Here is a 17,558-nt window from a genome sequence, read left to right as displayed (position 1 = left end):
CAACCATAAAATATGATGGCATTAACTTACATAACATGGGATGACCAGACAATCAAGAAACTATATATATATGGTACGAGCTACCACGCTACCATGAAAGACTATACAACAAAAACCAGCCGACAAGGCATACCAAACTATACATAAGTCGACATCTGTCTATGAGCCTCTAAAGGAACATAAGTGCTGCAACATAGCCGGAACAGGGCCCCTACATACCCATAATGTCTATAACAAAAATGCATACCAAGACCACGGCAAGTTCGGAGAAGGGATCTCGCCAATCACTGCTGAACTGGACAGCCTACTGTGGTGGGGGAGCTGCACCTGCTTGTCTATCAGGTCCTGCAGCACGACATGCAGCGTCCACAAACAAAAGGACGTCAGTACGAATAAAGTACTGAGTATGTAAGGCAGGGAACCATAAATATGAATAGTAATGTAAGCAGGGATAGAGAATATACAACCTACAACATCTGAGTACCTCTGAGGGCTACTGACATGAAATGCATGATACATATATATAAATACATAAACCTTTAAATCATACGCCTCTGTGGGCTTCATCATAATCATATCGTACTCGGCCATAATAGGCTCGGTAAAAAAAACGTACCCGACCATCATAAGGTTTGGTAGTATCGTACCCGGCCACGTGGAGCTCGGTAAAACCCAACTGATCAGTGGTTGCACAATAAGTGCCGTACTAGGCCGACTATAGCGCGATTCGGTAGAGTAAAATAGATACATATATATAATGCATGCTCGACTCATAGAATCACATTCTAAATATGTTAAATGTTTCTAAGCTTTTCTCCTAATTTACAAGGAATTACCGGGTGATCTACCCACCAAATTAAAGATCTATGAGTCTAGTTTCCGACACATTGAACCGTTTGTCAATACGATCTTGGAGTATAGAGATATTCATATTTTTGCAAGCCTGCGCAGATTGGTAGATGACAAGTAGGTGCATCACCTACTTGCCAAAATGATAGGACAAAATTAAAAGACCTAAGTCGGACAAGAGAGGACTTTTAAGGGGTTATGAACTCATTTATTTCATCCATATTTCAGACCCTCAAAACCAGAGTTAACCCCTGCAACTCCTCCCCAAAAATCCCACGCAAACCCTAATCGATTTTCCCTCTCTTTCAAGTTTTATTTGAAGGTAAAACCTAGAGTTTGAAGAACCAAGGGAAGAGCTGAGTTATCCAATAGGTAAGGTAAGTTACTGCCATCTTTCATACATTTTTATCTGCTGCAAATTCATGGTAATTCGTTCTATACATGTAAGAACTCACGGGACGGTGATCGGAAGCCGTGAGTTCGAGTTATTCACTTGTAACGGACTGTTTTGTGGACTGTTTTGTGTTGTTGTTGGGCTGCATGTTTTACTACTGTTTTGTGGAGTTTTGGAGGTGGAAGGGTGTGGATAAACACCATATATATGTAGGGTTGTGGTCTGATAGTTATTCGTAACATTTCCAGGTCGTTTGACACGACTAAGGTGGCCGTCGTATGTATGATGTAATTAGGTTGTGCGTAAACTATTTTGGGAGGCTCAATATGTTTATTATTGATGTTGTTTGGGCTGTTTGGTGATTGTTTTGAATGGTGTGAAGTCATATATATAGGGGAGGTGCTGTCCGTTTCATCGTAAAATAGGTTGTGGTCGATACATAATATTAATGACGCTTAAATGATAATGATAGTACCGTTTCTCTTATTGTAGACTAAGGAGTTGTGACAATTACATAGCTTGAGATTGGGGAAGTATATATAAGGTATGTGAGGCTATCCCTTTCCTTCTTTTTCACGACTCTGATTGTACATAATGTAATGAACGAGCTTCCAAATCTACTCTTAGAAGCTAGCAGTACTTACATTGTTTTCCCTCTTATGGAACTGTTTAATGCGTTGGAAACTAGACTCATAGATATTTAATTTGGTGTGTAGATCACCCCGTAATTCCTTGTAAATTAGGAGAAACGCTTAGAAATATTTGACCTAATGTTTAAGTAAAATTATGAACCTAAGTTGCGACAACTTTTGTCGACTTTTGTTTCATAACTCGTTTGACTTCAAGACTTATGATATGGATATTATATGATTAAAATACCTTAATACATGACCTCTTGAGTGTATTAAGCACTGCTAGCATTACCTGAAAATACGAGTTACAACATCCTTGATTCGTTTAACTTCTAATACTTGTTAATCACCCTTATACACTCTTGTATCACTTAAGACCAATAGGATTAACTTCTTATCATCTCAAAGATAATTACTTCTTGGATTTATGTTAACTAATATATGGCATGAACTAACACATGTGGATATGGGTTGTAACAGTTTTCTAGATAAGTTTTAGCGGATGCTCCGTACAGCATGGATTCTTGAGTTTAGTAGTGTGGCATTTACCACCTTTCAGTTCTCGGGGGATGCCTTCATTTGGTGGGAGGATTTTGAGTGGCGTAGGCCTGTCGGTGCAACACCCCTTTCTTGGCAGCAGTTCTCCGCTCTCTTCTTGGAGAAGTATGTTCCGCAATCCCGCAGAGAGGAGCTACGTAGGCCGTTTGAGTGGTTGATGCAGGGGGATATGACTTTGTCCTAGTATGAGATGAGGTTTTCTAAGTTGGCTCATCATGCCATTTGGATGATTTCGTCGGATCGTGAGAGGATCAGGAGATTTGTGGATGGCCTTAACTACCATCTTTGTATTCTTATGACTAGAGAGAGAGTATTGGGTGCTACGTTCGAGGAGGTGGTTGATATCGCACGTGAGATTGAGACGGTTTGCCGTCAGGAGCGAGAGGATAGGGAGGCCAAGAATCCTCAAGGATCGAGCAGTTATAGTGGTGCTCCTTCGACGGGTCAATTCCAACATGGTAGAGGTCAGTCTTTCAGGCCTGCTCAGTCAGCCCATCCAGAGTATCGCGGGGCATCTTCAGGTCGTGGTCATCGTGGGTCTCAGCCGGGCCAGCCTTCACTTAGAGCCCTCCCAGCTTAGATTTTATCTCGTGCCCCTTCAGCTCAGGGTTCTTCTATGGTGAGTGCATCTGCTAGTCACTCCGGTGCGAGGGATTCCCTTCAGTCCCCTTCTCCAGTACTTGGGAGTTGTTATGAGTGTGGAGAGAAGGGCTACATGTGGAGGTAGTGTCCTCGTCGAGTTGCTAGTTCATCCCAGCAGAGGGGCCAGTCATCGGCTTCAGCGCCAGTCCCTTCATTACCACCCGCTCAGCCAGCTAAGGGTGGGGGTCAGTCAGCCAGGGGTCTCCCCAGAGAGGGAGGTCGATCAGGGGGCGGTCAGTCCTATTTCTATGCACTCCCAAGCAGGCCAGATGCTAATGCCTTAGATGTTGTCCATTGTTTCAGTCTGCCACAGAGATGCCTCTGTATTAGTTGATCCCGGTTTCACCTTTTCTTATGTGTCATCATACTTTGCTCGTTATTTGGGTACGTCCCGTGAGTTTCTTGCTTTACCTGTTCATGTATCTACCCCGGTGGGCGATACTATTGTTGTAGACCGTGTGTACCGGTCATGTGTGGTGACGATTGGGGGTATGGAGACCCGAGTGGATCTATTGCTACTGAGCATGGTGGATTTTGATGTTATTTTGGCATGGATTGGTTATCTCCGTGTCTTGCTATTCTAGACTGTCATGCTAAGACAGTTACTCTGGCTATGCCGGGTGTACCGCGGATCGAGTGGTGTGGTGTGACCGATTATGTCCCTAGTAAAGTGATCTCTTTCTTGAAGGCCCAGCGTATGGTTGGGAAGGGTTGCCTTTCATATCTAGCATTTGTGAGGGATGTCGGAGCTGAGACTCCCAGTATTGATTCTGTCCCAATTGTGAGGGATTTTCCCGATGTGTTTCCTGCAGACCTGCGGGACATGCCATCGGACAGAGATGTTGATTTTGGTATTGACCTGGTGCCGAGCATGCAGTCCATTTCTATTCTGCCATATCGTATAGCACCAGCGGAGTTGAAGGAATTGAAGGATCAGCTTTAAGAACTCCTAGATAAGGGGTTCATTCGGCCTAGTATGTCACCTTGGGGTGCACCGGTTCTGTTTGTGAAGAAGAAGGATGGCACAATGAGAATGTGCATCGATTATAGGTAATTGAACAAGGTAACAATTAAGAACAAGTATCCTTTGCCTCGTATTGATGATTTATTTGACCAGCTTCAGGGAGCGAGAGTGTTCTCCAAGATTGATCTCTGTTTGGGTTATCACCATTTGAAGATCAGGGATTCAGATATTCTTAAGACGGTTTTCAGGACCAGATATGGTCATTATGAGTTCCTTGTGATGTCTTTCGGGCTAACCAATGCCCCAGCAGCGTTCATGCATTTGATGAACAGCGTGTTCCGACCTTATCTTGATTCGTTTGTTATAGTATTCAGTGATGATATTCTGGTGTACTCACGTAGTCAGGAGGAGCACGCGTAGCATTTGAGAGTTGTATTGCATAGATTGAGGGAGGAGAAGCTTTACGCAAAATTCTCCAAGTGTGAGTTTTGGCTCAGTTCAGTGGCTTTCTTGGGGTATGTGGTGTCCAGCGAGGGTATTCAGGTTGATCCAAAGAAAATAAAGGCAGTTCAGAGTTGGCCAAGACCGTCCTCAGCCACAGAGATTTGTAGTTTTCTAGGGTTGGCAGGCTATAATCGCCGGTTTGTTCAGGGATTCTCATTTATCGCATCGCCCTTGACCAAGTTGACTCAAAAGGGTGTCCTATTTGCGTGGTCGGACGAGTGTGAGGAGAGCTTTTAGAAGTTCAAGACAGCCTTGACCACAACTCCAGTATTGGTTTTGCCATCAGCGTCAGGTTCATATACCGTGTATTGTGATGCTTCAAGAGTTGGGATTGGTTGTGTATTGATGCATGAGGGTAGAGTTATTGCTTATGTTTCTCGTCAGTTGAAGCCCCATGAGAAGAACTACCATGTTCATGAATTGGAGTTGGCCGCCATTGTTCATGCATTGAAGATTTGGAGGCATTATTTGTATGGCGTATCTTGTGAGGTATTCACCGATCATCGCAGTCTTCAGCATTTGTTCAAGTAAAAGGATCTAAATTTGAGGCAGCGGAGGTGGTTGGAGTTGCTTAAGGATTATGATATCTCTATATTGTACCATCTGGGAAAGGCCAATGTGGTGGCCGATGCTTTGAGTAGAAAGACAGTGAGTATGGGGAGTTTGGCATATATTCTAGTTGGGTAGAGACCTCTAGCAGTTGATGTTCAGGCCTTGGTCAATCGGTTAGTGAGGTTGGATATTTCGGAGCCCAGTCGGGTGTTGGCGTGTGTGATTTCTCGGTCTTCCTTATATGATCTCATCATAGAGCGCCAGTATAATGATCCGCATTTGCTTGTCCTTAAGGACATAGTTCAGATGATGATGCTAAAGATGTGACCATTGGTAATGATGGAGTGTTGAGAATGCAGGGCCGGATTTGTGTGCCCAATGTGGATGGGCTTAGAGAGTTGATTCTAGAAGAGGCCCATATCTCGCGGTATGACATTCATCCGGGTGCCGCAAAGATGTATCAGGATTTGAGGCAGCACTATTGGTGGAGAAGAATGAAGAAAGATATTGTTGGATTTATAGCTCGGTGCCTCAATTGTCAGTAGGTGAAATATGAGCATCAGAGACCGGGTGGCTTGCTTCAGCAGATGGTTATTCCTGAGTGGAAGTGGGAAAGGATCACTATGGACTTTGTTGTTGGACTTCCACAGACTTTGAAGAGGTTCGATGCTATTTGGGTGATTTTGGATTGGCTGACCAAGTCCACGCACTTCATTCCTGTGCGTACTACCCATTTTTCAGAGCGGTTGGCAGGGATTTATATCCGGGAGATTGTTCGTTTGCATGGTGTTCCGGTTTCCTTTATTTCAGATAGAGGTACTCAGTTTACATCCTAGTTTTAGAAGCCTGTGCAACAAGAGTTGGGTACTCAGGTGGAGTTGAGCACAGCTTTTCATCCTCAGACAGACGGGCAGTCCAAGCGTACTATTCAGATATTAGAAGACATGTTGCATGCTTGTGTTATTGATTTTGGAGGTTCATGGGATAAGTTTCTACCGCTTGCAGAGTTTGCCTACAACAATAACTACCAGTCGAGTATTCGGATGGCTCTGTATTAGGCTTTGTATAGAAGGCGGTGTAGATCTCCAGTTGGTTGGTTCGAGCCCAGTGAGGCTAGGCTATTGGGGACAGATTTGGTTCAGGATGCCTTAGAGAAGGTGAAGGTGATTTAGGAGAGACTTCGTACAGCGCAGTCGCGTTAGAAGAGTTATGCGGCCGAAAGGTTCGGGATGTGTCCTATATGGTGGGTGAGAAGGTCTTGGTGAAGGTTTCACCTATGAAGGGTGTTATGAGATTTGGGAAGAAAGGAAAGTTGAGTCTGCGGTTTATTGGGCCTTTTGAGGTGCTTCGGAGGATTGGGGAGGTGGCTTATGAGCTTGCGTTGCCACCCAGCTTGTCGAGTGTGCATCCGGTATTTCATGCTTCTATGCTCCGGAAGTATATTGGAGATTCGCCTCATGTTTTGGACTTCAGCACGGTTCAGTTGGATGATGATTTGACCTTTGATGTGGAGCCAATAGCTATCTTGGGTCGTCAGGTTCGGAAGTTGAGGTCAAAGGATATAGCTTTAGTGAAAGTGCAGTGGAGAGGTCGGTCCATGAAGGAGGCTACCTGGGAGACCGAGCGGGAGATGCGGAGCAGATATCCTCACATATTCGAGACTTCAGATATGTTTCTTGACTCGTTCGATGACGAACATTTGCTTAAGTTGGGGAGGATGTGACGACCCGGCCAGTCGTGTCATGAGTTACCGCTCCATTTCCCCCATTTCTTCTTCTTTATGTTTCGTTATCCGTGTTTTATGTGATCAAATTGAGTAGTTTGCGTTCGAAGTGGATTTGGTAATAAATGAGACACTTAGTCTCTTTTAAGAAGGTTTAAGTTGGAAAAGTCAATCGGATGTTGACTTTTGTGTTAGAGGGCTCGGATGTGAGTTTTGATGGTTCGGTTAGCTTCGGGAGGTGATTTATGACTTAGGAGTGTGATCGGAATTGGTTTTGGAGGTCCGGAGTAGAATTAGGCTTGAATTGGCGAAGTTAGTATTTTGGCAATTTCCGGTTGGTAGGTGAGATTTCGATCCGAGGGTCGGAATGGAATTCCGAGTGTTGTAGTAGCTTCGTGGTGTCATTTGGGATGTGTGTGCAAAATTTCAGGTCATTCAGACGTGGTTTGGTTGGGTTTTTGATCGAAAATATATTTCGAAAGTTTTTAGAAAACTTAGGCTTGAATTCGATATGAATTAATGGATTTGGCGTTGTTTGAGGTGTTTTGATGATTGGAACAAGTTTGAATAAGGTATTGGGTTGTGTTGGTGCTTTTGGTTGAGGTCCCAGGGGCCTCGGGGTGATTTCGTATGGCTAACGGGAAGTTTTGGAACTTGAGTGATAGTAGATTTTGCTGCTACTGGTGTTTTCGCACCTGCGTTTTGGGGACCGCAGGTGCGGTATCGCAGATGCGTGGTTTGGGTCGCAGAAGCGAAAAGGCTGAGGAAGGCCTGGAACCGCAGATGCGGAAGGGGGACCGCACCTGCGAAGCTGCAGAAGCGGCGAGTGGACCGCAGATGCGGTGTTGGTTTGTTAAATGAAATTCCGCAGATGCGGAGAAATGACCGCAGAAGCGGCTATTGGACCGCAGATGCGGTTATGTCTGGACAGAAGGTATATATGTTTCTTCTTCGTGATTTTTGAACGGTTTAATCATTTTTAACTTCGGACTTAGAGTTTTGGGTGATTTTGAAGAGAGATTTCAAGGGAACTTGGATAAGGTAAGGATTTTGGACATAAAACACACTTCTATGGTGGTATTTCATGAATTAGGACTGAAATTTAATTAATTAATGGACTAAAAATGGAGGTTTAGGGCTTGAGTTTAAGAAGGCTTAAATTAAGGATTTGAAGGGTCAATTGAACTCCGATTCTGGTGTTTTTGATATGTATGAACTCGTGGGGAGATAAGGAATCTAATGATGTAAAAATTTCTGAGTTTCGCGAAGTGGGCTCGGGGCTCGGGTTTTGCTAATTTCAGGATTTTTGATATTTTTCGATTGTTTTCGCTTGGGCTTTGTTCCCTTAGCATATTGTGACATATTCGTTCTGGTTTGGTAAGATTCGACGCGCGAGGAGGCCGATTTGAGAGGCAAAGGTGTCGCGAGCTAGAGATTTAGTCAGTTCGAGGTGAGTAATGAATGTAAATGATGTCCTATGGGTTTGAAACCCCGGACTTGCACATCATTGAGGTGGGACATGCGCTTGATGATGAGTGTGGGGTCGTTTACTATTGGGGATTGTGACTTGGTCCGTCCCGATTGATGATTTTACCGCGTATTTGATTGAAACTTATGTGTTATCATCATTATTTGGACTGATTGTCATATTTGGGTTTTGTGCCAACTATTTGAACCCTCTGGGGATTTTTATCACTATTTCCTCACTGTTTTGACTTACTACTTGAACTCAGTCGTACTGTTTTCCACTGTTTTACAATTCAGCCAATTTTTACTCGGTTTAGGAACTAAAATGACATTTTAAATGATGTTTTGGGCTGAGGACTACTGTTTTACTAATGCCCGAGGGGCTTATGTGATTCCTGGACTGAGTATGGCCGAGGGCCAGATGTGAGGATACATTGATACTGATATGAGCCCGAGGGCCTAAGATACATATATAAGCCACGAGGTGGCTGATATTGATATAAGGTCGAGGGCCTAGATTTGATGCCACGAGATGGCTTGATATTGCGCTTGGGCCGTAAGCGGCCTCTCCCGGAGTCTGCACACCCCCAGTGAGCGCGGGTACCTAGTTGTGATATGAGAGAGAGAGCCCGAGGGGCTGGTACTATTCTATGTGTTTATTTTTCTTTAACTGTCAATCACTTAACTGCTTATCTGTTGTAGAATTATCTCATTCCGCTTTTCATTGGTTTATTGCTTTTATACCACTTGTTTAACTGCCACATCATAGATTACCCTGTGTATACGTGATTTCTTACTCTCAGTCATTATTTATGCTTATTACTCACTGGGTCGGAGTACTCACATTACTCCCTGTACCTTGCGTGCAGATCCAGGTGTTCCAGAGGCTCAGTGAGAGCTTTCCAGTCGATCAGCAATATCCGGGAATATCGAGGTAGCTGCATGGTGTCCGCAGCCCCGATTTCTCCCTTCCTTTCTATTGTATTCTACATTCCTAGACTCTCTGTGTAGAAGGAGGTTAAACCTATATTAGAGGCTCGAGAGTTGTGACACCGGATCGGTGTGGGCTATGTAGTAGTATTATCTTTTAACTTCTGCATATTTAACTTGCTGTTTCAGAACCTTATTATGTTAATTTGATAATTAAACTGTGTTAGCTGATATTGGATTTTATAATAAAAAGGGTTGTGGTTGATAGTTGGTCAGGCTTGCCTAGCAATGTGTTGGGCGCCATCACGACCGGGGTTGGGGTCGTGACAGTATAGCGGCATGGCTGATACGGAGATTTAGGTGAGTTGCATTTATAGAGACGACCGTAGCCAGCAGAGTCTCCTTCAGAGTATTGTACTATATTTTCATTTCTGTCCACTTGTATTCCAGACAGTTACTATATTTTATTCCATTCCCTAGTAAATGCTTATGTACTTGTGACATCGGGTTCTGGGATGTCTATGGAAGTAGTCAGTATTTTGAAATCGTTAAAGATATCATTATTTATTCAGTGCAAATTTATTCCTTATTGTTTAAATGTATAAAAGAAGTGAATTCAGAAATATCTAAAACGAGAAACTACTAGTTATTTAGTGTTGGCTTGCCTGACAATGGTGTCCGACGCCATCACGATCCTGATCCAAAATCCACTAAGGGTCGTGATGGCGCCGGACACCGCTGTCAGGCAAGCCAACCAAAATACTTAATTAAATTCTCGTTTTAATAATTTTTGAAAACTATGATTTTTCTTCAATTTTACCAGTAAAAGATAATCGTTTCAAATCAAATATGAATGTTAAGAAGTTAATACAAGATACCCATAATCATCCCAGAACCCGGTATCACAAGGGCATGAGCATTTATTAGGAAATTGAAATAAAATACAGTAACTGTCCAGAATACCAAGTGGACAGAAATGAAAACACAATAAAATACTCTGAAGGGGACTCTGCTGGCTATGAGTTGTCTCGATAAATGCAGCTTGCTTAAGTCTCCGTATCAACTCTGCCACTATGCCACTAAGCCACTAGCCACATATGAACATGTACAACAAAAATGCACAGCAATTGTAGTATGAGTACGAAAATAACATGTACCCAATGAGTATCCCGTCTAATCTCGAAGAAGTAGAGACGAGAGGTCGACTTCGACACTTACTAGTGGTCCAATGATAATATAGTACAAGTGTGAGAAATTCATGGATTTCATAAAGCAAAATTAAACTCATAAAGCCGGAAAGCAGGTAAACAACTTTTCAAATAATAAAGGATTTCTAAAGATTTACTTTTCATTATCTTTATCAATTTATCTCTGGCCAGTAAAGGCAATTATCAACATTAAAAAGTTCTCAGGCAAACAATACAAGCATGCGCATATCATGAGGAGGTCGTACGGCCCGATCCAACATAAATGTAAAATGTGCACTGCCGAGGGTCGAACGGTGCGAACCATACATGCATCTATTACCCCGCTCGCGAATCATACATGTGACGCGGTCAAATTTAAATAAACAATTGCCCTACTCGCGAATCATTCATGCGACGCAGGTACACATAGAAATACATGATCAAACAGCGAATTAAGAATTTATCGGGGAACATTTATCCAAATAAAAGCCAATTCTCTTTTAGCGGTTTAAGAAAAATGAAGTTTAATCTTTTTAGAAACTCATTCACCAATTTGATAGGATTTTAGCAATTCATCTGTCAGTAGGATTACAAATATTCCAAGTATAGCATGCTTTTGGGTCCTAGACTACCCGGACTTACACATAATAGTAGCTACGCACGGACTCTCGTCACCTCGTGCATACGTAGCCCCCACAAATAGGAGCACATAACCAATTATTTCACCTATGGGGACAATTCCCTCTTACAAGGTTAGAAAGGAGACTCACCTCGCTCCGAAATTTCCATAACCGGCTTCCAACCCCTTCCAACGACTCCAACTGATGCACAACGCCCCAAAACTATTCAAACAATGGGCAAACCAATAAGAATTCACTCTAATACTTGTAACAGTTCAAATTATACAAGTTCCCAACTCCGCTCGAAAAGTTGACCAAAATGCCCTCGGGCCCACGTGCCCGGATTCCGAAATTTCTCGAAGATAAATTCTACCCATAGCTTTACTAACTCAAATATACAATTTTCTCTAATTTTCATGCTCAAATTCAAGGTAAAAGTCCAAAATTCCAAATTCTAGGTCTTCCCCAAAAATTTCAAATTTATACTAATTTTTCATGTCTAAATCCATATAAGATCACATATTTAACTCAAAAATAAGAAGAAATCACTTACCTAATATTGCTTGGTGAAAATCCCTCCTTGAGCTCTCCAAAATCGTCCAAGCCAAATGAAAGAAATAGGCCAAAACTCGTGTTCAAAACAATCTGTCAAGGCTTCATCGAGTTGTACCTTGCGTTGTGCAGGTTGTACATCCTATTACAATTTTCTCCTGCTGTACACGTTTTGTTAAAACGCCCATAACTCCTTGTGGAAATATCCAAATGACAAACGGTTTGAAGATTTAGAAACTAGACTCGAAGATCTTTCATTTGATAGGTTGAAAACCATATAACTCTTTATATATCCCGAGATATGAGCCTCTAAATTTGGCTCCATGCATCAGAAAATTCTATCGAAACTGCTCCACCAGCCACCTTCAATCGATCATAACTTTCTGATAAAATGTCCAAATCATAAATGGTTTAACTTTCTGGAAACTAGAATGCAAGGAAATAACTTTTATGTTTTGTAAATTTTCAGATTCCTTATAGATTTCTAGATATAAGCTTCCACATTCAACTCTACGATTGTACTAGTTGCTGTCAAAACAGCTTTCTGCAGAAAATTTCAGCAACTCTTTGTTCCGAAATTCATTCCGTTAACCTTCCAAAATCCACCCGAGGCCCTTGGGACCTTAACCAATTATACCAACATGTCCAGAAATATGATACGAACTTGCTCGAGGCCTCAAATCACATCAAACAACGTCGAAATCATGAATCGTACTCCAATCCAAACTTTATGAACTTTGAAATTTCAAACTTCTACATTCGAAGCCGAAACCCGTCAAATCACGTCTTATTGACCTCAAATTTTGCACACAAGTCATATTCAACATTACTAACCTGCTCCAACTTTCGGAATTAGAATCCGATCCCGATATCAAATTGTCAAACTCTCGGTCAAACTTCTCAAAAACCTTCAAATTTCTATTTTTAGCCAAATGACTTCAAAATGACCTACGGACCTCCGAATTCACTTCCGATCGCGCTTCCAACTCCAAAATCACCATACGGAGCTACTTCCAGACTCAAAATCCCAAACGGATATCAATAACACTGAAATGCACTTCAACCCAAACTTATGAAATTTCTTCCAAAATGCTAACCTCTACAATATGCACCAAAACGCTCCCGGGTCATCCAAAATCCGATACTGGCATACGCCCAAGTCCGAAATCATCATATGAACCTACTGGAACCTTTAGATCCCGATTCCGAGGTCTTTTACTTTGAAATCCAATCTTAGTCAATTTTTTCAACTTAAAGCTTCCGAAATGAGAATTTCCTTTCAAAATCAACTCCGAATTCCCCTGAACTCAATTTCAACCATGCGTACGAGTCATAATACATAAAGTGAAGCTGCTCATGGCCCCAAACTGCTGAACGACGTGCTAGAGCTCAAAATAACCGGTCGGGTCATTACAAATTTCCTAAGGAAAATCACACAATATTTTTTTTGATCTTCTAGAGTTAGTATTCTAAAGAAAACATCTAACCGAATATAAAAATGCAAAATCTTTTTTTTTTATTTTTGATTTATAACACATCTTTTTCAAATACAAATAGAAAATACAATAACAAAAGACTCGACATGACTGTACAAAAATAGAAGGTAAAAGACGGCATAAAAGAAAGACAGACTCAAAACATAAAATAAAAAAAATCTCCTTAAGCAACTCCTGAATGAGCGATCCTGACTGGACGGTCCCGGGGTGTCTGTCGTGCTCAAACTCCGGTAAGTATATCTATACCTGTATGAGAAAACTTTAACCAACACTATGTGAGACAATAACACTCCCTATTAGACACATGCAAGACATGATTGAGGCTACTTTTGAAAAACAGCTTATGTGGCCAAAAGGTGGCTAGAAATGCAAAATTTGGCAAAAACCCCGCAAAGCCAAGAACTTAAGATTTACTAGGAAGGCCGGACCCTATGTGGGTTGCCTACGTATCCCGCCCCGAGAGACGAGAATCATGTTCGCGTAGTTCGGGAAGATTGAATACGGGCGAGAATTAAAAAAATAACTAATTTAGAGAAAACATATTTTTTGTCTTTTGTTTTGAAAAATGATGAAACATGTAAACTATTTTTGGATTTTTTTTCCTTTTTTTCTGATTTTTGTTTGAAAAAATAATGGGAAAGTGCAAAAAATTTTTGGATTTTTTTTCATTTTTTATTTTTTGGTCTTTTCTTGAAAAAGCATGAAAGAAAATTATAACTGGGCCCTACTTGCTTTATTTTACACTTCACACTCTTTTCTTTCTCATTTTCCCTCAACCCACATTGGTCCACCAAATGACCCCCTTTACCCTTGAAGAATGCAACATATAGCACATAAGATGCATCAAGATGGTCTTTTATTTTTGGGTACACCTGTCCTAGATGGACCCAACCCCTGTGTTGAGTCCCCAAAGTCAAATGCACATGATACAATCAAGCGTTCCAACTAGAGATCCGGCATGATGCCGAGTTATTCTAGGTTCAAAACCTGGGTATATTGTTCTAGACTTGTGTACCTGAGTGGAAAACTCGAGCCAGGGGGCTACGTACCGGGAACCAAAAGGTCATCCGGCTTTGTAACTTGTCCGAACCTCTTTCTAAATTAGGGTATGACACTAACATAAAATAAATTATGCCACCGTGCACTTCCCCGAAGATGAGAAGAGAAGGGTTTCGTAGCAGTTTATATACATTTCAAATAATATCTAAGCGGTAAAAAGTGGCATTTAGCACATTAGACCCAAGCATGTGATAAAAATCAGATAATAAATAAAAAGCCAAATATAACAATTATTCTAAGCTCAAATTCTTGCACCCTGAACCATAAGTTCTGGGTTCTTATCTCCAACAGAGTCGCCAGATCTGTCACACCTCCTTTTTCTACCACCGAGAGGGGTAAAAGAGAGTTTTTTCCAATTTAAGTGACAATCGAAACGGGATTATTTATTTATTTTTTTCAGAGTCGCCACTTGGAATAATTTATGGTGTCCCAAATCACCGGTTTAAAATCCCGAATTGAGTAAGTTTGACTCTTATTTACGGTCTGCGAAACAGAAATCCGAGTAAGGAATTCTGTTAACCCGGGAGAAAGTGTTAGGCATTTCTGGGTTCAGTGGTTTTAGCACGGTTTCTCAACTATTATTATTGGCCTAATTATCTGATTAATCACATGTTCAAAACCTATTGCACATTTTATTCCTTATACCAGTTTTAATTATTATGAAATTATTCTGTCGTTTTGGTACACATTGCAAACCGCGTCACGGGAATCGTACCCGCGATATACAACATGTTTATTTTATTACTAAAAAAATTTAAAGTTATGGTCGGGTCACATTAAATGCACATCCAAACGAGGATTTACATATCATGACCACGCCATGGGAACCGTACCCGTGATCACGATAATTTTATTAATCGCGCCTAACGCAACTAGCGCGGGTTCATAAGTTATTTATTAATCTATTTCGAGATTTGTTGTGAGGTGATTGATTATAATACTGGTTTAACAAAAAGTTGCATGATCTCCAAACTTCTTCCTCAGAAGCATCACGACTTATCTTCTTTCTATTTATGAAGCTGGCCACTAATACCTTCTCAAAGGCAGCTTCAATTGATTCTGCACTTCTCTCGTGATTATAATTCTGTAATGGATGAACTCCCTAATTTATCTAAACTCTCTTCCAAAATAACATTGTGTGTTGAAAATGTGAAAACATATTGTTTAAAATAGAACTTCAAAAGCATACCAACTATATTGTATTCAATTAAAGCAAGCAAAGACAAACCAATCCCATTTAATCACAATTGTTCCCTACGAGCTTCTATCGTCTCCATTTGACTTATGTATCCATATGTATTCACAAATTGCTTATACTTAAAACTCAATCAAAAATTCATCTCAAACATATCTAAAAGGATAATCAAAACCAGTCATGAAGCAATGACTAATGCATGGTGCGCAAACAAATTTAGACCAGCACATGAGCGAAAACAACCGGGGAAAGAATGCACCTGAAATGGATGTTTCTATTTCTCAAGGTGTTCGGCGGTTACACGAGCAAAAACTAAATCGTGGCTACAATGGGAACTCGAATCAGACAGAAGCTCGGACGGAACCTCAAATCGGCGACTTCGAATCGGCACCGGAAAACTCAAACTAGGAGTGGACTGAATTTACTTTTCTGGCCAGTAAAATAAAGAACCAACAGACAACATTTCCTCCTAACAAATGTGGTTGAAAATCCCAAAGGAACCAAGTATAGCAGTGACCAAAACAATATGTACATCGCTAGAAATTGCTCCTAGTTGAATCCTACTTCATTCCATTTCCGGTTTCCCTCTAGGGTTAGGTTGTTGCCTTTGTTTTCATGAAGAAGAAGCCAATATTCAGGGGGTCTCTTGGGTTGTTTGGTCGAGAAGGAGAAGGGAGAAGCGGCACTGTTCTTTACGATGGTGTGCGGCAGCTATAAGGGTGGTCGTTTGAGAAATTGGCAATGGAAAATCAGAAATAGAAATCGCCACTTTAGTAGCTAATGTCGATGGTCTAGGGTTTTGGGAGTAGGCTACCATTTTTGCTTTTTCTCGAGATATTTTTTTTTTTGCTAGGTCTAGGTCTCCATGAAGAAGCACAAGCTTAGCTTCCAAAATCAATGAAAAACGGCTCATTCATTCCGCCCCTCCCCCCCTCCAAAATCTGATTTAGGTCTAGTTTTATTAGGGTTTTAGGGTTAGGTTAGTGGGTATTGGGTCTAGGATTATGGGCTAGATCCGAATTGGGTCAAAAATGGGTTGTTTGAGCCCAAATTTTATTCTTTCTCCGCGAACAAGACTAAAAATACGACCTCATTTTCCAATTAATCCTACTTAAGTAAAATAAATATTAAAATAAGACTAACCGTTAAAACAAACCTATTTTTTGGTATTTTTCAAATATCATACTAAAAGACAAAAATGGAATTAGATTAAAATTATTAAAATAATATTCCTAAAAATAAAGTGAAACTATTTTTGTATTTTTGAATTTTAGGTAAAGTAGATAAATTAAAAGTAACTCGATAAAATATTAATTAGCTAAATAAAAAAACATTTTTTGTAATTTTTATTTTTGTGATAAAATAAAGTAAAATGGTCAAAACTAGTTAAAATATCGATACTAAGCCTAAACTAAATATTTACATGCTAAAATATATAAAATCTTGGGGAGGGTCAAAAATCACATATCTAAAATATATGCTCTGCATGTCCTCCTCGGACTCCCAGGTCACCTCCTCGACTGGTTGGCCCCTCCGCTGGACCTTCACTGTGGAAATCCTCTTGGATCTCAACTAGCGATCCTGTCTATCAACAATGGCAACTGGCTCCTCCTCATAACCCAAACTCTCATCCAACTGAATAGTACTGAAGTGTAACACATGGGACAAGTCGGCGTGATACTTCTGCGGCATCGATACATGGAAAACTGGATGAACTCCCGATAAACTGGGGGGTAAAGCAAGCTCGTAAGCAACCTCCCCAACTTACCTCAACACCTCAAATGGGCCAATAAACCTTGGGCTCAACTGGCCCTTCTTCCCAAATCCCATAATACCCTTCATTGGTGAGACTTTCAATAGGACCTTCTCACCAACCATGAATGAAACATCACACGCCTTCTGATCCGCATAACTCTTCTGTATGGACTGAGTTGTGCGGAGCCTTTCCTGAATCAACTTTACCTTTTCCAAGGCATCTTTTACCAAGTTTGTACCGTACAACTTAGCCTCACTAGGCTCAAACCACCCGATAGGAGAACGACATCGCCGACCATATCAAGCCTCAAATGGAGCCATCTCGATGCTTGACTGATAGTTGTTGTTGTACGCAAACTCTGCCAAGGGAAAGAACTGATCTCACTGCCCTCCAAAGTCAATCACACATACTCTAAGCATGTCCTCCAAAATCTGAACTGTCTGCTCCGACTGTCCATCGGTCTGAGGATGGAATGTTG

The sequence above is a fragment of the Nicotiana tabacum genome, chromosome 1 (assembly GCF_000715075.1).
Source record: "Nicotiana tabacum cultivar K326 chromosome 1, ASM71507v2, whole genome shotgun sequence".
In the NCBI taxonomy this organism is placed as follows: domain Eukaryota; kingdom Viridiplantae; phylum Streptophyta; class Magnoliopsida; order Solanales; family Solanaceae; genus Nicotiana; species Nicotiana tabacum.
Note: the sequence above shows the minus strand (reverse complement) of the source record.